Source organism: Pinus tabuliformis, chromosome 6 (genome assembly GCF_031772625.1).
Source record: "Pinus tabuliformis cultivar Carrire ecotype Pingquan chromosome 6, CPIR1, whole genome shotgun sequence".
Classification (NCBI taxonomy): Eukaryota; Viridiplantae; Streptophyta; class Pinopsida; order Pinales; family Pinaceae; genus Pinus; species Pinus tabuliformis.
In genome coordinates, this window is record NC_142292.1 from 777,507,240 (window position 1) to 777,530,954 (window position 23,715).

Consider the following 23,715-nt stretch of genomic DNA (forward strand, 5'->3'; position numbering starts at 1 on the left):
GATCCCTTTCCTTTATCAGGAGCTTTAGATTTACAGTCCCTTTTGAAGTGCCCTTCCTTTCTACATTTCCAGCACACCACCTTTACAGGTATTCTTGGAGATTTAGATCTCCCTCTAGATTTAGATCTCCCACTCGATGACTTATTTTTGTTTTTATTCTAGGACCGTCCTCGTACAGAAAAGGCATCACCATTCTGGATCTCCATATTTTTTCGTCTCATCTCCTCCGTCAGCAAGGCTTAGACTATTTCATCAAACTGCAAAGCAGTTGCATTGCTACCTATTGCAATAACCAGACTATCCCACGAATCTGGTAGAGAACACAACAAACTGATGCACTTATCTTCATCTGAAATTTTAATATCAACAGACGCTAACTGACTTACCACAGTATTAAATGCGTTCAGATGTCCTGTCACCAAGTCTCCATCTTTCATCCTCAGGTTATACAGCTTTTTCCGCAGGAACAGTTTATTCACCAGAGACTTAGATTGGTACAAAGTCCCTAACTTGTCCCATAAAGCCTTCGTCGTAGCTTCCCCTGATACATTCAGCAATACTGAATCTGAGACACAATCGTATTGTGCTCTTTGCCTTCCGATCAAACTTCTTCCATTCTTCATCGGTCACTCCCGTTGGTTTAGTACATGAATCTACCGCGATCCACTGATCTTTATCCACCAACAGTTCCTCCATCTTGAGTTTCCACAACTCAAAACTCTGACCATTGAACTTCTCGATCTCTATCTTTCCGCTGCTCACCATATTCTTTCACCACCAGAATCGATCTCACAGATCTCCCACTGAACAAGGTCTACCACAGGCCCGAGCGAAACCCCTCAGCAACAAAGGCGTCCCCTTGAAGCCAAAACAACTCTGATACCAAATGTAGGTTTTAACGCCGTACAGAAATTACCTGCATACAAATTCTAAATCACAGAAAAATAAACAATGTGAGAGCATAACACATAAAACACATATACACAGAGATTTTCCCCTGGATCCCAAAACCGGGACTACCAGCTTGATTTTTCATTATTTCCTTTCAATGTTACAATACATATTTATACATGCCGAAGCATCCAATACCATGGACCGAAAACCATCGCGTCCAAAACCATGGACCGAAAAACCATAGATAGGTTCGCCCAACCTAATATAGGGTCCAAAATTTTTTTTCCCCGACCCCGTAGAGGGGGCTACCTGCCCCCCTCAAACCCCCCGGACAGGGGGGGCTGCCACCCCCCCTGTGACCCCCCCGCTGCGCAATCAGCGCAACAAAGGGGGGGCTCCGCCCCCCCTCTAACCCCCCGGTTCACTACGTGGGTTAGTCATGGAAAGAATATAACACAACCCAACAAAGTGTCCACTTAGTAGCCTGAAAATTTGCAAAATTTGTGAAGAGGATCATCTAACAGAACATTGCCCATCACTACCATGATTACTGCAAGTACTCAAGAAATCAATTAAGGAATCGAATCGACTACCGGGTATAGCTCAAAACCGCTTATCATTTGATACTTGGAATAATGCTTATTTTCCTGAGTAGGTTTCTCAACATGTTTATATTCCTGCAATTTCATGGAAAATTTTTAATCCTCCTCCAATAGAATATCCTACTTCATGGTCACACTGGCCCTCTCCTTGGCCCTCATCCTCGAGCCATATATCACCATGTTCTCAAGAATCATTTGGGTCCTTATCTCTAGGAAAATCTCCCATGCAAATTCAATCATATGAGTACCAACAACAACCACAATTTCTTTCCAATGCACCATTAAGTTATCCTCGCCCATGGTCTCAACTGCATGTGCAACATTACCCTAACCTTAATCCATACCCTACCCCTTATCCTTATCCTTACCCATACCCTAGCTCTCATTAAAACCCTAATCCATACCCTAGTCCTAGTCCATACCCTAGACCTAACCCTAATCCGCACCCTAGACCTAACACTAGTTCTAATACAAAACCTAGACAAAACCCTAGCTCAAAGCATATCATAAACCCTAAGCTAAACCATCACGTTGCACAAAATTTTGAACCACCTATTCTTCTGGTTGATTCCCATGTTGAACAAAATACTACATCTTCCATGTTTGGAAAGGGAATGAATTTGGAAACTTCCCCCATTACTACTGAACATTCACCCCAAGAAGTTATCATTCAAAGACCACCAGAGGAGCAATCTTTCATTGGAACTTGTTCTAAAAATATTGTTGAAACTCGAAACCCTAGAATCTTTCTCAACCATTCTTGTGAATTTGAAAATCAAATATTTGAGCCTGAATTTGAGGGATTTATCTTTTTCCTTTCACCAGATTCTTTGTGCCTCTAGGAGAGTGACTATCAAACTGTGGAAGACTTACATCAGTTGGAGAACCATAAATATGTGGATTCCATTGACTCCTGGTTTCGAGCAGTCACCAAGCCTTCTTATTTCCTCATCATTCGGAAACTCTTGGTACCATGTCAATTGAAGCAACGGGTTTCTCATGCTTTGGTATGTCTTGAAGTATGTTCTTTAAAACTAAGTGTGAGTATAATCAACATTTTGTTAAGCGCATGGCTTCATTGGAAGTATTCCTTCACTTAAAGGTGATATTTCTTTCTTTAAAAATAGGGTAGGATAATACGAGTATAATGAATAAAGATGCATAACAACAATATTGAACTTGTGATTCCCTAAAAGCACAGTTTTTGAAATTTCTATTATCATGCACTCTCATGGTAAGACTTGTCAGAAGAAATTTACACTTAATACCTCATATTTTAAAGTGACTTTGATTATGGATTAACATGTCAGTCAAGGATATTGTTTTAAGTTACATGTAATACTTTTTCCTATTCTAACAAACTATCATCCAGAAAATATTTTCAAATTCCTCTTCGAAAGGACTAGTGAAAAACCTCCTATGGTGGACCACGCCTACAAAACTCTAATAATATTTCATAAAGAACCCTAACATGATCAACTCAAGGAATATTTTTGGTCATTATCCGAGATTTTTTAAATAAGTTCTTAGGGTAGCATGACCAACCTGTAAAGAATAGTAATTAAAAAACATTTCACACCATCCTGCACTCTTAAAGAGTAGATTTGCTTCCCCACCTGTTAAGTACCCATCTGAGGTTAATCATAATCAGAGTTTTTTTCTAAAAAAAACATAAACGAATTAATTGAGGGATAGGAGGTCTCACTGAGAGCTGACCTACTATGGTCATGGGTCCTTAGGAGAATGACATTACCGCACTGGTCACCAAGACAGGGTAATGGTTTTCAGTTGAAAAACTGGAAGATGAGAGGTCTCATCGTGAGCCAGCTTGTTCATTCTTGTTAGTTCTTGTGAATGACACTATTGATAGCTCATTAACAAGCCTAGACAGTGGCCTTCAATTAACTTCTAAAAATAGGAAAAGTAAAATGTTTTTAAACGACTCTAAATCTATATCTAATAGGTGGGACAAAAGCATTTCATAAGGTTAAAAGGTACCCCTGTCGAGGCTATGGATGCCTGCTCGCAACAGGGCCATTACTCTATTATTAAAGTTGACTCTAGACTATAATTTACTTGGTCATTTTTGCTTTCCGTGAACTCACTATCAATCTCTTTGAGAATGGATTTAAAATCCTTCAATTGTTATACCTTGGAGTTCTATCTTTTTGGAATGATTTTTATGGGCATGGGGACCCTTAGTGCAGGTAATTCACTGTGCCCAGGCAAGAGGAGCTTCAACTATACATGGATAATGGTAAAATGGTCACTATGGGAAGGTATTACTATGTCTATTTTTAACACCATGCTTTTAAATCATGTCACTCACATTTACAATGAGGATTTTAAAGTGTAACTTCTGATAAGGATGCCTGTGAGATATTCTTTTGGAAATTTTAAAAGTTAGCTATTTTATTCAAGTAATAACACCATCCGTGCAATTTAGTTTTTATGGCAGTTTTCGTTTTAGGTTTTCTTGAAATTAGTATAAGCAAATAAAGAATCTAGCAGACACTCTGTTTTAGAGCAAGCTTTATCTAGTGCAGGAAATGTGATCACGAAAAATTGCAGGAACATCATTTTGAACGCCTACAAATGTTTCTAATTTTGTTTTTTACGAAGAAGTAACAATACCAGATTTCCTTGCATGAGGACATGCAAGATGGTCAGCATGGGGGATGTTGGGTCTCAGTTTTGTATTATTTTTATTTATTTCTCTCATGCTTTCGATTGGATAAATGAGTATTTTCGAAGAGTATTTGTTACTTCTTTGTTTTAATAGGATTAAAATAACATTAATGAGAGTTTAATTAAGGTAAACTGATTTGATTATGCTTTGGGACATCCCTGCACCATTGCATTTACCTACCTGCACCATTTTATGGCTTCCTGCACTATGCTAAACTCAAACCTAGTCTTATGTCTATTCATGAAGGTAGTGATATCACTAAGTATTTTACTGGCAGCAGATTTGTACTTGTCCATGCAAACTCTTACACTAATATCATCATGTTTGAAGTTGTAGTCCATAGAAAATTTTAGGGGCGAATGTTTGCCCTTTGGCGAAATTAAGGGGTTTTAAATTTTTAGTGGGCGAATATTTTGTATCATAGTAAATTTTTACAAATCACCTCAAATAGCCCACCTTATTTTAAGGGGGAGGGTAAAAAAGGTAAATTTAGCCCTTGAAATTAGGAGTTACAACCTTCCATTCGCCCATTTTCAAGAATAGATTTTATTTAAGTGAATCCTATGGGCCAAATACCATATTTATAAAAGAGGTATGGTAAATTAATAAAAATATAAATAAATGAGAGGTATGGTAAATAAATAAAACATTTTTTATATTTACTCCATAAGTCACCTTATATACATGCAAGGGTGTAAACAAATAAAAATATAAGTAAAGTGGAGGTATGGTAAATAAATAAAATGTCTTTTTATACTTACTCAAAAGGTATGGTAAATAAATAAAAATATAAATAAACTAGAGGTATGGTAAATAAATAAAACCTCTTTTTATATTTAGTCCATAACAAAGAGGTTTTATTTAAGTGAATCCTATGGGCCAAATACCATATTTGTAAAAGAGGTATGGTAAATTAATAAAAATATAAATAAACGAGAGGTATATTATTAACCCTAATATTAGTATTAATAAAAATAAAAATGGCACATGGTATTGACCCATGGTATTCACCAAAATGGCACCTGGTATTGAACCATGGTATTCACCAAAATGGCACATGGTATTGACCCATGGTATTCATCTGGAATGTAGCCTATTTAAATGGGGGAATTAAACCAACATAGATCCATCTTTACTCTGGATCTACTAACCCCCAAGAGGTACCAAATATCGTGATATGCAAACTAGCATAAAGTGAAAAAATATTTGATCCCTCTCGGGGTGGATCAAGAGTAAAAATGGATGTTGTAATTTAATGTATGTTAAACATTTTAGGTTGGTTAAAATAAAAAATAATAATAACCCATGGTATTGACCCATGGCAATACCAAGATCTTACAAGATTTTATAATTGAGTAAAATATTCGCCATGCCTGGTGAGAGATTTGCCAAAAAATTATATATACATATTATATTATTGATAAAATCGCCTTCCATTTTTCCTATATACCATGGAGATTTGCCCATTTATTATATATATAAATTTAGGGGGGGTTCTTAAAATTTTCCCACTGTTGTACCTGTACTCAAACCCTCCAGTTCATGGGGCTCGAATTATGGCAAATGTTATTGGCAATCCTATGATAATCTTTCTGCTATCTCTGCGCATTATGGATTGCTGCAGAAAAGGGACTATTTTCACTGGTTATAAACCTCCAAGTACCTGGCTCGACACACTATAGCATGGTCATATATTTCATATCGAAGCAGTTGCTACTAGGGTCACTATTGCAACGTTTTGTAGATAGCGATGATGAATTTAGGAATAGCAGGCTGAAGCTTATTCCATCTGTTCCAAAGGGTTCCTAGATTGTCAGGCAGAGTGTTGGGAGTACACCTTGTATTTTGGGCAAGGCAGTTGATTGTAATTATTACCGTGGGAAAAAGTACCTAGAGGTAGATGTTGATATAGGTTCTTCAACTATCGCTAATGGAGTGCTGGGTTTAGTTTTGGGAGTTGTGCCAACATTGGATGGTATCGAGCATCCAGACGCTGAAGTTGTGGTGCACTAAATCAAAGTTAGGGAAATCCTTATGGATAAATCAAATTTAGAGTTGTTGCATCAAAGGAATGATGAAACAAGACAATAGAATATAGAAACACTAAAATCAAAGAAAGAGGACTCGGAAGCCACACTTTTAGTTGTGCAAACAGAGAACTTTGGCCTCGAGAAAAGGCTTAGTGAAGAACAACGTTTATCTAGGATTGAAGTTGGCAATCATTGGCCTGAAGATAAATTTTCCCCTTCCGATATCTTGTCTTGCCAGCCTTGTACCCATCACGGCCCACAGAACATGCATCTCCCGCATTAGTTCGCTATCTAGCTAATATGCTTATGGTTCCTCCTGAATTCGCTTCACTGAAACTACCACAGAGAAACCAAGTTATTCCCTGAACCATGTCTAACAACAGATTACCTGAAATTTTAGAATAGAATGGCAGCCACATCAATGCTGGAGTCAACGCAATGCCATGTCCACATCTATGCCAAGTGGTTATGAGACAACATTGCGCCCATCCTATGTGGAGTCCAGCAACATCACTGTTCCAGGAAAAGAGCAACGATTCACCAGCATTGTCCCTATTTCGACATTCAATTGCAAACTAATGTTATTCACAATAAATTGTTATGTTCAATGATCTGCCTCTTGTGTTTCTTTAATTAGCTGTTGAAAAGCCCCAATTTGTAAATCAATGCCTATATAAGTTTGAGAAACTGCCTGGAGCGATATTCAGTCAGTTAGTCAATTAATTAGACAGTAAGGAAGGAAATCGATATAGCCAGGGTCACTGTGCACGAGAGGAAGGCATAGAAGGGAAGAGGAGTTTTCCCAATGTAGCATCATGTAGTTCATAACTGGTGGATCACTCCTTTTGTTTTGCTGGAGCTGAGCATTGTCTGCTTGATGTAAAAGATCATTTTTCAGGAGTTAATTGAAGCGATTTTTATCCATGAACTGTCTATTTATTTTCTGCATCTAATGGTGATAATTTATGTGTAAACTAGGCACTCGAAGAGGGTGTGAGCTGGCTAGGTTGGCTGCCAGACCAGATTGACACCACTCTCATCTTTAAACTAAATAGCATTTCAATTCTTATTTGTTGTGTGAATTTTATTTGTTTATTTCTAGTTCTTTTCCTTCTTCAAGTTAATGTTATTTAATTTGCTACAACATTTTCCTTTCAGATCTAAACTTCATTGATTTTCCGCATTAAGAAATTATTCCTGTACTTGAGATTTGTGCTTACACTTGGGATATTTCTCCATTTGTTCTTATTTACAAGATCCGCTTATGCGTTGATGAGCTGTAATTGATTTATATTCCAGAACATGAAAACGATGTGAGTGATTATGGTTTTGAGGTACTGACATATCCATTTAAACTATGCTTACAAAAACCATATATTACTTGTATGCCACGGAGCCGATACTAATGAAAGAAAATTACGTCATGTTGAAAAAAATGATATTTACTTTCCATTAAACTTCTCAATAGTTCTCCATGATTTATTTTCAGGGACAAGGAAGGCGAGATTCATATTAATTCGATTTCTTTCATAAGTTATTTACACAGTAGATTTACTTGCCGATGCTTTCAATTTCATTTGACACAGGATTAGTACAAGAAGAATTAGTACATGCATAGTGATTTTGAATTTCTTTTGAATTCCTTCCAGCATTTACAGTGTCTTGAAATTGTGTCGACACTATTTGGTTTCCAGTTATGATTTCCTTTCTAAATTTCTTTCGCATTGTTAATTTCCTTTTATTTCCCGCATGATTTAATTATTTGGATTGGTGTTTTCTTGAATTCTCTTTTAGTTCATTTATTCATGAGATTAATACGTAAGATAGACTAGCATTTATTTTGTAGGTTGTTAGGGGCTTTCTCTGGCATTTCCAGTGTTGCATCTCAAAGTTCACGAACTTTTCGGATTGACAAATTAAATGTTGGTACATTTATAAGCCCTATATTGCACCCAACATCATTGATGTGCACATCTACTACAGGGCTTCTAGGGTCCAAATACTTTGGACATATTACCTGCCCTAGCATTAAGTCGTACAATTGTCTAATGACATTAATGGTAGGGGCATCTCTTCTTTGCCTCCCTGGATGCTTGAAGCACTTCTCCTTAGTCAACTTGTTGTAAATAGGTACATCTTTGATAGCTTGGAGAAGTGGAATTTTGACACATAGGTTTTTCAATTCTCCCAAAAGTTTAGTCTCTTCTGGAGTAGGCTGGAGTGGTTGGGTTAATCTCTCAAGAAAGGGTGGTGGATTTACTTTAAACATGATTTCCTCTCTTTCTTCCTCAAACTCCCTAGGTGGAGGTAGAGGTTGGTTGTCCAAAAGTATTCTCCCAGATCTCAGTTTGATTTCCTGAATTTCCACAGCATAAGCTGTGTTAGCGCTTGAAATTTCACCTCAGGCTGAGAAAGGTAAACCTCAACGCAACATCAAACCATTTAGCCTCGTAGCTAGCCCTACGGGGCAGGAGAAGGCTCTCTCCGGTCTATCTCGAAAAATCTCCAATAAATGAGATAACCAATAAGGTATCATTAATATTAGGCTAGTAAACTGATCAAAAAGATTGATTTTGGGGTTTTTGGGTTTTTGGTGGCAAATTGAGGAGAGGGCAATTTTGGGTGCGGGGATTGGACACAGTTTCTGCAGGGGGTTCTTTGGGGCAAGGTAGGAGACAATATTGATGCCTTTAACTGAGGTGGATAGTCAGGAAAGAAAGATGAAGAGCTAAAGAGAGCAAACAATAACTTTGAATTCTCTTTAGATAGTAGAAAACATTGAAATTAAACAAACTTAAAAGCAGAGCATGGCAAGCATGAATTCTTACTTTAACACTTCATTTGTTTAATGTGCAGAAGTAAAGAAAGGAAATGAATCACATAAAAAAGCTTACAAGAACATTGAGAAACACACCATCAACACATGAGTCCACAAGAATCCCAAAGAGGACTGCAAAACCCTGGTCTTCCTTAGCCAAAAATTGCAGAGATACAGTGAAATAATACAATGATAGCTTCTCCCTCAAGAGTCCAACCATGAAAATGAGCAAGAAAGTATATAATATAGACGATCTAACCTCTTTCCCTGCCTCCATGGGTCGAGCTCACTATCCTAGGAGTTGTTTCAACCACTTCTAAACTAAGCACTACAAACTAGGCAGTCAACACAACTTGCCTCTATAAACTTGGAAACCAATTCATACATTTATTTTTTTACCCTTTTCATAAATGAATCTTATAGAAGAGTTAAAAAAGGGTAAAAGTGTCTAAAAGGTGTCACAATTACATCAAAGAGGACCATCATTAACCTCAAAAAGTCAAACTGAGTCAAATCTGCGTTTTCTGGGCTGTACAGTGCATTTCTGGACAAATCTGCCTGACGGGTCGCGCCCCCTGCCTGACGGGTCGCGCCCCTTTGGAGCTCTGTTTGGGGTACTTTCAGGTGTCCAAATTGAGCAAAAGTGGGCTTTTTGGAAAGGTCTGTGAGTCTACTTTCCAACCCAACTGGAATTTTTGAATTTGGAGTTCATTTGCCCTGTCAAAAACTAATTCTCCCAAGACAGGTTTCTGCAGTTCAAAAAAGTGGTAGAAAGTCAAATTTTGCATGTATTTTGACCTTCTGGAGGCCCAAAACTCCATAAGAACTCAAGTCCATCCATGGGCATATGTAACTTTGCATGACAAATCAGGAAATGCTGAGTTTTTGTGAAAAGGAGTTGCCCTGATGAAGGGTCGCGCGGGGGGTGAGACCCGTTAAAGAGCCAAAACCTGTAAATTACCAAAAAATGCCAAAATTACCCAAAATTCTCAAATTTTTTTTTGGGATTTGAGATGTGGCTAGGCTATTGAGTGCCATGATCTTTGAGTGAAGCCTCAGCCAAGATATAGAGGGGATTTGGCCTCTTTCTCCGTTTTAGAGCCTCGGTCAAACGCCTTTGAAACATCTTCATTTTGGCCTTGCACACATACATTCTTGCCCAGTAATGGTTTTTCATGTTCCTCAGCAATATCTTCTCTTGGTTGGCCTTAGCCAACAGCCTCTCCAAGTGTGCGTTCTCCTGGATGAGCATAGACTCTCGGTCAGCAGGCAATGGGTCACCGGGTCTTCTACGGTTCAAGGTTCGGTCACTACGAATCCTCCATAGCTCATCAAGTGCTTTCTCCTCCTCCAACTGTTTGTTGCGCTGCTCCAGGTAGGTGATGGTCCATTGGGCACCCTCAAATCTCCTCTGCAAAGCATCATTTTCAGCTTTGAGATGCTGAATGATCTCGTTTGCCTCTCGGCTAGGAGAACTGGCCTCAAGATCGATCACCTCAGTGTCTGGAACTCCTGATGGACCCTCATGAATCATGGGCTGTTTGCCCCTCTGTGCTTCCTGTGCTGGTGAAGGAAGCGAGGCCCCTTCCACCTGATGTGGAGATAACACTCGCTGAGCTGAAGATGAAGGCGAGACCCCTTCCACCTGCTGTGGAGCTAGTACTTGCCTGGCTGCTGCAAATAAGGCCCTTGGGCCTTTCTGATAGGTGACCAGAGGTGAGGAGCTGACATGTCTAGTGACAGGGATGTGATGCCGGTGTGATGGTCCTCTCTCCTCGTGAACAACCTCAGGATGTGGCTGTGATGACGCTGTGAAAAACTCACGAGAGATGAACTCCTCCCATGAGATGCCCTGCTGAGTCAACTGATGCAATCCTACTAGCTGAATCAAACCATAATGGTGAAGGCTCCTGTACTGCTGTGCCAGGGTCTTCCTCTGCAACATGGGAACCATCCTCTGAATATTCTGAAAGAAGAAAACCGGGATGTTCATCATCCTCACTCGGGTGAAGTGCATCAAAAGGCGAATGTGATATGAGTACACCTGTGAAAATCTGCCCTCACAGGTAAAATAGTGCATAATAAGCCTCATGATGGGAGCATACTCACTCCGGAGAAACCTGAATGGAAAAACACCCACCAAATGTCTCATGAATGGTGGCCGGACATAAGGCTCAAAGTGAACAGTATCTAGCATCTTGCGCTTATTCCACACCTCACCAACATTAGGTATCCCTGTAGCATGTGAGATCACCTCGGGTGTTAATGTAAAGTTCACCCCTGCAAGATTGACATGTCCATCATGGAGGCGTAAAACAAAAAGGCGGGCCAACTCTCTGTGGTGCTGAATCCGAGAAATCCTCTCACAGAACTCATAACAAGACATGTACTGAAAACAAGTGACTGCCATAGGACAGGCCTGTAACTCTGCTAAAGAAGTGGGCTCCTCTCGCTTATGATGTCCACCCTTACCACCCTTACGAGGCCTCCTCTGTACCTCAACCTCTGCAGATGATGAATGGTCATCACTTTGCTCGTAAGTTTCGGTTTCTGACATAGTTTAGGAGCAAAGTGGACAAACTGTACTGCTGTCTCTGCCTGTAAAAAGTGTTGAATTCTATGCTGTTTCAAGGGGAAAAAGACATGAGGGAAATGTTAGGGGAGGGATCTTTTTACAAGGAATTGGGAATATATAAATATAACAGGGAATTTTTAAGGAAAATGTTGCAAACCATTATGCATATAGGAGTACATATTTAAAATCAGGGATATTGGGAAATCATTTGCAAAAATCACTGCATATGGGAAAAACATGTATGAAAGTGAACATATGGGGATATGAAAACATGCAGCATTAATAGGGGAAGATAGGGAAACATATGCACAAAACTGCTGACATATTCACCAACATTTTCTATTGTTTACACATGCATATGGTAGAGAGAGATTAGGGTTTTGAATGCTTTGGGAGAGGGGTAGGGTTTACACTTTTAGTTATTAGGGAGAAGGGAGGGTTTGCATTTGATTTATAAAATAGCATGGGAGAAAAATAGGCATACATACAAGTGTGAGTGGAAAGGGGAAGGAGGGAAACAATTACAAAGGGAAAACACCTTGAAACAACACAAACCCTAGCACATTTTACCCATTAACATTGCAGTCATTTGAAGAGGTTTCACTTGCACAATTTCGATCATTAAAACATGTTTCATGATATCCACCAATCATAACCAGCAACCATTTCAAGTTTAGAACACCTACCTCAAACGAATTTATGGCTTGGAGAGCGTTTGAGCAAGTTTAAAATCGATTTGCAGGGAGACAGCTCGACGGGTCGCGCACCACGCCCAACGGGTCGCGCACCTTTGACGGGTCGCGCCCGTTGTATTTTTACACTGTGGAAGACCCTCTGACGGGTCGCGCACACCTGACGGGTCACGCACCTGGCCTGACAGGTCGCGCACCAGTCCAATGCCCGAACTCGCTCTGTATTCGCTCCTTTCTCTCAATCACTCTCTCAAAACTCTCTTGCAAGCGTCTAGGATGCACAATGAGAGTGATAGGAGGGAATTTGGGGTTTTTATAAGTTTCATTTGAAAAAATTTCATTCACAAACCCACTTTCTAATGTTTTCTATTTGACACTTTATAACACTGACTTTTTGGTTTCTTTTGTCCTGAATTTGACTCATTGAGTGCTTTGACTTGATTCTTTTTGCAGATAGATCATCTGAGGGATCTTAGCAAGGGGACCAGGGTTGCATTTTTGTTCGCTGAAGACTTTTGAAATTTCATCACTTATTTACAAAAACTTGGAAAATGACCTTGGCTTTAAAAACAGAGTTTTTAAATCCAAGGTGAAGATTAGCTGTACTAGATAAAAAATCTTGAAGAAACACTTTTACAATCATCCCTCTGGCTTGCTGAACACTCATGGACTTTCAGAGACATGACCTTGCAGAGATAAATGACCAAAACCCTAGACCTAGGACTTTGACCTCAAGACAAAACAAGACAAGCTTGAAAGAGCTTAATGACTGATATGACCTGATCCAGCAAAGCCAAGAGGGGTATAAATAGACCAGCTCCTCCATCAGGGTTATGGCATGCCTAACGGGATGCAAAACTTGACACTGATGAGACACCTACTTATGCAAATGCAAAGAGCTTTGATCGCTGATGGAGGGCTACTAGACCGACTCTAACATTGGCTCCAATGGGGATGGTAGCTCCTTGGAGGTGCCAAGAACCGCAGACCTCTGGGAGAGCAGACCAGTGCCTTTCAATCTATTGGGCAATGGAGTCAAAAACTCAAGCTGAAATGCATGACTGAAAACAGAGGACTTGACAACATAAATTGACTCTCACTCAACTAAGAACTGACTCGATACTTGAACACAACCGACTCGATGACAAATTGAAATGATGGAAAAAACTTGACTCTAACAAACTAACTCAAGACCTAAACTTAAAATTTAAAACTTGATGGCAGTACATAACCGCCTATGTTTCTTACAAGACAACCCACCATCAAACTATATCATAATGCCAATGCAACCAATCAAGAAGATGGCTTCTTGATTGATTCTCCTGATCAGATCTCATGATCAACACTAGATACTGGCAACTGGGCATCCAAAAACATAGCTGACCATGATCTCCTTCATCACTGAACACAACAATAATCACTTTCACTGCTGACTGTAACAAATCTGCCATTGGATCCTGGAAAACATGAAGACTTGACATTGTCACCTCCTGCTGAAAGAACAAGGTATCCTTTGTTTCAATTTCTGATTTGCCTTCCTCATGTGCTTCGGTAAAAGTATGCTCACGGGCTTCAAAAAATTCTGAACAAGTAGATGAGCAGATCTCTTCTTGGAAAGACATTTCAGCACATGAAACATATGAAGAATCTGAAAGGTAATCTTGTATGTTTTGTTCTTCTGTGGTGTGAATGTGCTGTAGGTCATTTGTATATGATATGACAGCCGAATTATCATCTTTGTGAAGGAAAGCATTATCTATTTTCTGATCTACAAGACAGTCATCTTTTTCAACAGAGGAAGAAGTTTTCCCAACACTTTCCTGACTATGTGTGCACTGCAAATCTGCTGTAGCTTGGGCTGTAACAAGACCTTTCAAGAGCTGATCTATCTCCTCTTCAGACAAAGGAGACAATGCCTTTTGTTTTCTTCTGCTTGAACAATAATTATCTTCATACGATAGGGCACTCAAACTATCATTTATTACTGAGCTATTGAAAGGAGATTCATCAGTTACTTGCACAAAGGTCTCACCTTGCTGTTCATGAACATCTGAATCCAAAACTCTGTCTATTATCTCAACAGTAGAGCTCTCTTTGATGGGCTTCAGCACAAGATATTCCTGGTCATCATAATCTAAATGTTTTTCTGAAGTAGCTGTCCTAACATTATCACATTCTGCAATCTGGTGTGGGCAAATCTGAAACAAGTTCTTCTCTTTCATCAATTACAACCATATGGCCATCTTCAACCTGCTGATCTTGACAAGTATCCTCTAAGATTTCTATGTGCTGCTGAAACGGCTTTTCATACAGGGCTTCCATGATCTCTTCATCCATGAAATTATCATCTTCATAAAACTTCTCAAGGCTTTCAATAAAACTATAGGCATGCTTGCAACAATCTTGAACTAAATTCAATGATGGATAAGAGTCCTTATATCTTTCATTGAACAAGGCATGAAAATCCTTTAGACAATAAATACAAGCAGGCGGCAAACTTTCATACCAAGATTGGGCTTTACCTTCCAGAGTGGCCAGGAATATCTTCATCAAGCAATCTTCAGGAAAATCCACCTTCAACTTGCGAATATGCATATGAAATCTAACTAGATGTAAAGCAACATCCTTCTTACCATCATCATTAAATGTAGGCAAATTCCTTGACCAATCTACCTTTGGAATTTTATTTGGAAAACCAGGGATGTGATCTCGGCTCAGGGGAGCGTATCTTCTTGCAATCCGATCCATCTTGAAAAGCTCAAAGCTACTGGTCTCTCTGCAGTGAAGTCACCATGAAGCATTGATCTCTGGAGTTTTCAGTGAAGGAAGTCGCCAGGTGAATGATTTCAGCCTTTCAAGTGTCTGATCATTGTCCACCATCAACAATCAGATCTGAACTTGATACATGTACTGGGGTAACTAAGAAGTTAGATGTCACGTTTACAAGCTAGACCGGAGATTGACTGAAGCAACGTTTATCTACTTCCGCTAATGCAAAGCAAAAGCGTTTCGAAGGCTACCTGGCATAACTTCAGGCTCCGTCTGTAGCTTATAAAACAAACACATCAACCCACAAACAAGCTTGTTCTCCCCAGTATGGTCGCCAGTATGTTAGCACTTGAAATTTCACCTCGGGCTGAGAAAGGTAAACCTCAAGGCAACATCAAACCATTTAGCCTCGTAGCTAGCCCTACGGGGCAGGAGAAGGCTCTCTCCGGTCTATCTCGCAAAATCTCCAATAAATGAGATGACCAATAAGGTATCACTGATATTAGGCTAGTAAACTGATCAGAAAGATTGATTTTGGGGTTTTTGGGTTTTTGGTGGCAAATTGAGGAGAGGGCAATTTTGGGTGCGGGGATTGGACACAGTTTCTGCAGGGGGTTCTTTGGGGCAAGGTAGGAGACAGTATTGATGCCTTTAACTGAGGTGGATGGTCAGGAAAGAAATATGAAGAGCTAAAGAGAGCAAACAATAACTTTGAATTCTCTTTAGACAGTAGAAAACATTGAAATTAAACAAACTTAAAAGCAGAGCATGGCAAGCATGAATTCTTACTTTAACACTTCATTTGTTTAATGTGCAGAAGTAAAGAAAGGAAATGAATCACATAACAAAGCTTACAAGAACATTGAGAAACACACCATCAACACATGAGTCCACAAGAATCCCAAAGAGGACTGCAAAACCCTGGTCTTCCTTAGCCAAAAATTGCAGAGATACAGTGAAATAATACAATGATAGCTTCTCCCTCAAGAGTCCAACCATGAAAATGAGCAAGAAAGTACATAATATAGATGATCTAACCTCTTTCCCTGCCTCCATGGGTCGAGCTCACTATCCTAGGAGCTGTTTCAACCACTTCTAAACTAAGCACTACAAACTAGGCAGTCAAAACAACTTGCCTCTATAAACTTGGAAACCAATTCATACATTTAATTTTTTACCCTTTTCATAAATGAATCTTCTAGAAGAGTTACAAAAGGGTAAAAGTGTCTAAAAGGTGTCACAATTACATCAAAGAGGACCATCATTAACCTCAAAAAGTCAAACTGAGTCAAATCTGCGTTTTCTGGGCTGTACAGTGCATTTCTGGACAAATCTGCCTGACGGGTCGCGCCCCCCTGCCTGACGGGTCGCGCCCCTTTGGAGCTCTGTTTTGGGTACTTGTAGGTGGCCAAATTGAGCAAAAGTGGGCTTTTTGGAAAGGTCTGTGAGGCTGCTTTCCAACCCAACTGGAATTTTTGAATTTGGAGTTCATTTGCCCTGTCAAAAACCAATTCTCCCAACATAGCTTTCTGCAGTTCAAAAAAGTGGCAGAAAGTCAAATTTTGCATGTATTTTGACCTTCTGGAGGCCCAAAACTCCATAAAAACTCAAGTCTATCCATGGGAATATGTAAATTAGCATGAAAAATCAGGAAATCCTGAGTTTTTGTGAAAAGGAGTTGTCCTGATGAAGGGTCGCGTGGGGGCTGAGACCCGTTAAACAGCCAAAACCTGTAAATTACCAAAAAATGCCAAAATTACCCAAAATTCTCAAATTTGTTTTTGGGATTTGAGCTGTGACTAGGCTATTGAGTGCCATGATCTTTGAGTGAAGCCTCAGCCAAGATACGGAGGGGATTTGGCCTCCTTTTCCGTTTTAGAGCCTCGGTCAAACGCCTTTGAAACATCTTCATTTTGGCCTTGCACACATGCATTCTTGCCCAGTAATGGTTTTTCATGTTCCTCAGCAATATCTTCTCTTGGTTGGCCTTAGCCAACAGCCTCTCCAAGTGTGCGTTCTCCTAGATGAGCATAGACTCTCGGTCAGCAGGCAATGGGTCACCGGGTCTTCTACGGTTCAAGGTTCGGCCACTACGAATCCTCCATAGCTCATCAAGTGCTTTCTCCTCCTCCAACTGTTTGTTGCGCTGCTCCAGGTAGGTGATGGTCCATTGGGCACCCTCAAATCTCCTCTGCAAAGCATCATTTTCAGCTCTGAGATGCTGAATGATCTCGTTTGCCTCTCGGCTAGGAGAACTGGCCTCAAGATCGATCACCTCAGTGTCTGGAACTCCTGATGGACCCTCATGAATCATGGGCTGTTTTCCCCTCTGTGCTTCCTGTGCTGGTGAAGGAAGCGAGGCCCCTTCCACCTGATGTGGAGATAACACTCGCTGAGTTGAAGATGAAGGCGAGACCCCTTCCACCTGCTGTGGAGCTAGTACTCGCCTGGCTGCTGCAAATAAGGCCCTTGGGCCTTTCTGATAGGTGACCAGAGGTGAGGAGCTGACATGTCTAGTGACAGGGATGTGATGCCGGTGTGATGGTCCTCTCTCCTCGTGAACAACCTCAGGATGTGGCTGTGATGGCGCTGTGAAAAACTCACGAGAGATGAACTCGTCCCATGAGATGCCCTGCTGAGTCAACTGATGCAATCCTACTAGCTGAATCAAACCATAATGGTGAAGGCTCCTGTACTGCTGTGCCAGGGTCTTCCTCTGCAACATGGGCACCATCCTCTGAATGTTCTGAAAGAAGAAAACCGGGATGTTCATCATCCTCACTCGGGTGAAGTGCATCAAAAGGCGAATGTGATATGAGTACACCTGTGAAAATCTGCCCTCACAGGTAAAATAGTGCATAATAAGCCTCGTGATGGGAGCATACTCGCTCTGGAGAAACCTGAATGGAAAAACACCCGCCAAATGTCTCATGAATGGTGGCCGGACATAAGGCTCAAAGTGAACAGTATCTAGCATCTTGCGCTTATTCCACACCTCACCAACATTAGGTATCCCTGTAGCATGTGAGATCACCTCGGGTGTTAATGTAAAGTTCACCCCTGCAAGATTGACATGTCCATCATGGAGGTGTAAAACAAAAAGGCGGGCCAACTCTCTGTGGTGCTGAATCCGAGAAATCCTCTCACAGAACTCATAACAAGACATGTACTGAAAACAAGTGACTGCCATAATACAGGCCTGTAACTCTGCTAAAGAAGTGGGCTCCTCTCGCTTATGATGTCCACCCTTACCACCCTTACGAGGCCTCCTCTGTACCTCAACCTCTGCAGATGATGAATGGTCATCACTTTGCTCGTAAGTTTCGGTTTCTGACATAGTTTAGGAGCAAAGTGGACAAACTGTACTGCTGTCTCTGCCTGTAAAAAGTGTTGAATTCTATGCTGTTTCAAGGGGAAAAAGACATGAGGGAAATGTTAGGGGAGGGACCTTTTTACAAGGAATTGGGAATATATAAATATAACAGGGAATTTTTAAGGAAAATGTTGCAAACCATTATGCATATAGGAGTACATATTTAAAATCAGGGATATTGGGAAATCATTTGCAAAAATCACTGCATATGGGAAAAACATGTATGAAAGTGAACATATGGGGATATGAAAACATGCAGCATTAATAGGGGAAGATATGGAAACATATGCACAAAACTGCTGACATATTCACCAACATTTTCTATTGTTTACACATGCATATGGTAGAGGGAGATTAGGGTTTTGAATGCTTTGGGAGAGGGGTAGGGTTTACACTTTTAGTTATTAGGGAGAAGGGAGGGTTTGCATTTGATTTATAAAATAGCATGGGAGAAAAATAGGCATACATACAAGTGTGAGTGGAAAGGGGAAGGAGGGAAACAATTACAAAGGGAAAACACCTTGAAACAACACAAACCCTAGCACATTTTACCCATTAACATTGCAGTCATATGAAGAGGTTTCACTTGCACAATTTCGATCATTAAAACATGTTTCATGATATCCACCAATCATAACCAGCAACCATTTCAAGTTTAGAACACCTACCTCAAACGAATTTATGGCTTGGAGAGCGTTTGAGCAAGTTTAAAATCGATTTGCAGGGAGACAGCTCGACGGGTCGCGCACCACGCCCAACGGGTCGCGGACCTCTGACAGGTCGCGCCCGTTGTATTTTTACACTTTGGAAGACCCTCTGACGGGTCGCGCGCACCTGACGGGTCGCGCACCTGGCCTGACGGGTCGCACACCAGTCCAATGCCCGAACTCGCTATGTATTCGCTCCTTTCTCTCAATCACTCTCTCAAACCTCTCTTGCAAGCGTCTAGGATGCACAATGAGAGTGATAGGAGGGAATTTGGGGTTTTTATAAGTTTCATTTGAAAAAATTTCATTCACAAACCCAATTTCTAATGTTTTCTCTTTGACACTTTATAACACTGACTTTTTGGTTTCTTTTGTCGAATTTGACTCATTGAGTGCTTTGACTTGATTCTTTTTGCAGATAGATCATCTGAGGGATCTTGGCAAGGGGACCAGAGTTGCATTTTTGTTCGCTGAAGACTTTTGAAATTTCATCACTTATTTACAAAAACTTGGAAAATGACCTTGGCTTTAAAAACAGAGTTTTTAAATCCAAGGTGAAGATTAGCTGTACCAGATAAGAAATCTTGAAGAAACACTTTTACAATCATCCCTCTGGCTTGCTGAACACTCATGGACTTTCAGAGACATGACCTTGCAGAGATAAATGACCAAAACCCTAGACCTAGGACTTTGACCTCAAGATAAAACAAGAAAAGCTTGAAAGAGCTTAATGACTGATATGACCTGATCCAGCAAAGCCAAGAGGGGTATAAATAGACCAGCTCCTCCATCAGGGTTATGGCATGCCTAACGGGATGCAAAACTTGACACTGATGAGACACCTACTTATGCAAATGCAAAGAGCTTTGATCGCTGATGGAGGGCTACTAGACCGACTCTAACAAGCTGGGTAGGATTTCTCTCCACTATATATTTGTTGTGTCTGTCTATTGTTTGGGTTCAGATTTGGCTGGGCAGGCATCTGGGGTTGTTTAGGTGGAGTACAATGTAAAATTTGTGGTTGGGCAGGTGGTGAAGGCAAAACATTTTTGTATGGGGGCCTCCACCCCTAGGGCAGTGCATTCCACTGAGGTTATGGCAGAGCATATGGTTGAAATGACTGGCTGGTTGGCTGGGAGTGATATTGAGGTGCAAAAGACCAAGGACGAGGTGTAGACCAGGAAGGATGAGTAGGGGGCCCCCAAGAAGGTATGGATGTGGTCTATTTGGGGTTGTAATATGCATGGGATGACCCTTGCATGCCCTACTGGTATGGCCTAGGCCCATGAGGTCTCCTTTGGTTTACATAGCAAAGTTGCTCAGTGACCCCTTCAGCTCCTTGATATACAACTTTTAGTATAGTTAGAGAAGGAAACTTGTCTGTGGAGTGTTTTTCTTCACAGACTGAGCAAATTTCAATAGAATTCAATGGACATTTGTTCCTAGGTTGTCTCCTGGTGCATCGAGGACAGAAAATGGCCAAGGCTCTCTCTGCTTCCTCCTGCTTTCTCTTAATGTGCATAGTATCCATCTATAGGGAAAGAGTTTGCAACATCTCACTCTTTAAATCCTCCAACATATTTCCAATTTCACCTTTGATGGATGAATTGGAAGAGGATGGATTGACCATAGGTTGACTACCCCTAACCTTTTTCCTAGCTGCCCTAGAATGGTTTCTAAAGACAGTCTTGATATCCTCATAGGGTAACTGGTAGATATCCCCTTCTAATAACAAGGTTAGTGTATCCAAAAGATCTTCCCTTACTCCTCTAAGCAGGACTAGCTTCAGTGACTCAGGGTTAAGTGTGCACCTGGCCCTTTTGTAGCTAAGCTGGAATCTTTCTTCATAATTCTCTAGGGATTCATCATTGCCTAAGGTCATCCTAAAAATTTCCTCTTTAGTGTCTTTAGACCTACAATAGTCTTGATACTTTTTGTTGAAGTCTTGCTTCATTTAAGCCCAAATTGTGATGCTATCTCCAGGTAAACCCATGAACCAGTGCAAAGTTGCATCCTTGAAAGTGGATGGAAATAGTTTCAACTTCTACTCATCATTTGCATAGTCATAGGTTCGGCATATGACAACAAACTCAAATAAGAAAGTGTCTGGGTCTTCTGTGGTTAGGCCATGGAAATGAGTAAGGGTAGAAGGGCTTATATTTTTCATCTTAATATCCCCATTGGCTTCCCTGTTGGGGAAGGCACCCTCAACTCTTTCTCTATTTCCTCTGTCATTTCTGTTTTTAGCCATAGGTTTAGTAGGAATGGGTTCTCCTTCTTCGTCTTCCCATGTAAGTCTTTCAAATATGTTTGGTTTCTCACCTAAGGGTTCCTCTAGTTCACAGCCACCAAAGAAGAGGGAAGGTTGGCTATTTGAAGAAGTGGGGGTATTTGGAAAAAAATTCCCTAAGTTATCCCTATTCCTAAAAGGCATGAAAAGAAAATGTTTTTGTTTTTCTTTGTGTTTTTTTTCAAACCTTGAAAGTAATTGCAGAATTGAAATTGCAGACTGAATGAAAACTACTGACTGAATGAAAAATTAACTAATTGATTGAAATCTTACTAGAAGAATGGAAAGGAAAGTAAAGAATGCAGCATGGAAAAGGAAGCAATCTAAATTACTTTTGCAAAAATGAAACTAATAGCAGAATATCATAAATCAGAAATGGAAGAAAGAAAGAAGTAATCACATATTACTTAGACACCTCCTCGACAACGGCGCCAAAAAGTGATGAGAACCAGTATTGCAGCAAGAATGCTGCAACTCCTAGAGCTACCAACTTTACTTTATCAACCCGGGTTTCGTACAAACTTGGAGGTGACAGAGCTGTATACACAAGTAAAACTGATGGTTCTGCCTTTTGTCACTGTTCAGCTGGTGAGAGACCACTAGGGTTTTCAAGCCATACTTCTAAGGATTAAGAAGAGTCTTGATTTTTGATGAGAGAAAGAGAAATCTACTCTAGGAGAAATCTCATCTACTGCAATAAGGAAAATCACTGAAATCCTATGCTAAAAATACACCATTCTCTAACTAACTACTGAGAAACTATGCTTTACCAGAATTCCAAGCTAACATGTGTGAAATGCTACTGTCTAAAGCATGGAAGTTCAAAACATCAAACATCACTATTGTGCATGTAAAGGATTGAAATAAATATGTTTTGTTCTTTTTATTCTTTTTATGGAAAATCAAGTGTAAACCCTAATCTATTTTGGTGATGTGGCAGGTGGCTTAGGGATGCTGGTGGATGGTTGGGAGGTTTGGGAGACCCTCAGGTACCCTTGTATGGATTCCTAGAGGTTTTCCCTCAATTCGGCCTCAAAACAGGCCACTACAAGAAAACCTACAGGATGTCCTAAAAACCTACAGGATTCCCTGTATTTCTACAGGATACAGCTGAGAGCAAAACGATGGGTGCTAGAGGTGATGGAAGGCTTAGGGAAGGTGGTTGGTAGGTGGAATGGAGTGAGAAAATTCCTAGGGTCACTCAGAACTCAAAACCAAGGTTAGGATATGGTTGGATTTTCTCAACATGCTTGGAGGAATTTCTTTGCAAAATGATGAAATTGGTGAAGGTCTTGGTGAAAGCAAGGAATGATTATGGATGGATGAAATTGGAAGGTGGTTTCTTGCTATGGGATCTCTCTCTACTTCTGAAACACCTTCTATGCATCAACATTGACATTTGGCAAAAAAATCATGTAAACAAGAACAATTCTAATAAGCTAGAAAAACAGAGTTTAATGAGCTAGTTGTCTACTTCATGCATGAGGAAAATTGTAGAATAAAAACAATGTAAACTTTGAAATGGGAACTGATACTGTTACCCATTTCGTAGAGATAGCAAAAAATTGACCCGATTTTGAAAAGGGGCGATGCAGAATACACATATTTTTTTAGAACATAGTTTTTGGCACTTTAAATAACCGATACGATTGCCCGTTTCATAGAGGTAGTAAAAACATGACCCGATTTTGAAAAGTGGTGATGCAGAATACAATAATTATTTTTTGGAGCATATTTTTGACAATTTAAATATTCTCATGTATCAAATATAAATATTCGTTTTTAAATGTTAGTGATTTTTATGCTGATTTTGAAACGTGTTGATGCAACGCATTATACATCATACCTTTTTGTTTAGAGGACTTATTTTTCACACTTTAAAATTTATTATGTCCATTTTTTTTTTAAATTATGATTACTTAAAGAATTTTTAAGTTGTTTTATTTTTATTTTTTTAAATGTTGATTACTTCAAAAAAGTCATATAAAAATATATATAAAATAAGACAAGAAAAAATGTTAATAAAAAAAAATTATCTCATAAACTATAAAAGAATTTGGAAAAAAAAAACATAATTTAAAATGTATATATATATATATATATATATATATATATATAAAATTAAGTCAGTCAGAATAGAAAAACTAAAAAAAACATTAACAAAAACAAGAAGAAAAAAAAATAAAATAAATGAAAACAAACTAGATTAAAAAAAAAATAGAAAATTAAAAAAATAAAAATAAAAAACTAGTAAAATTAACATTAAAAACATTTAA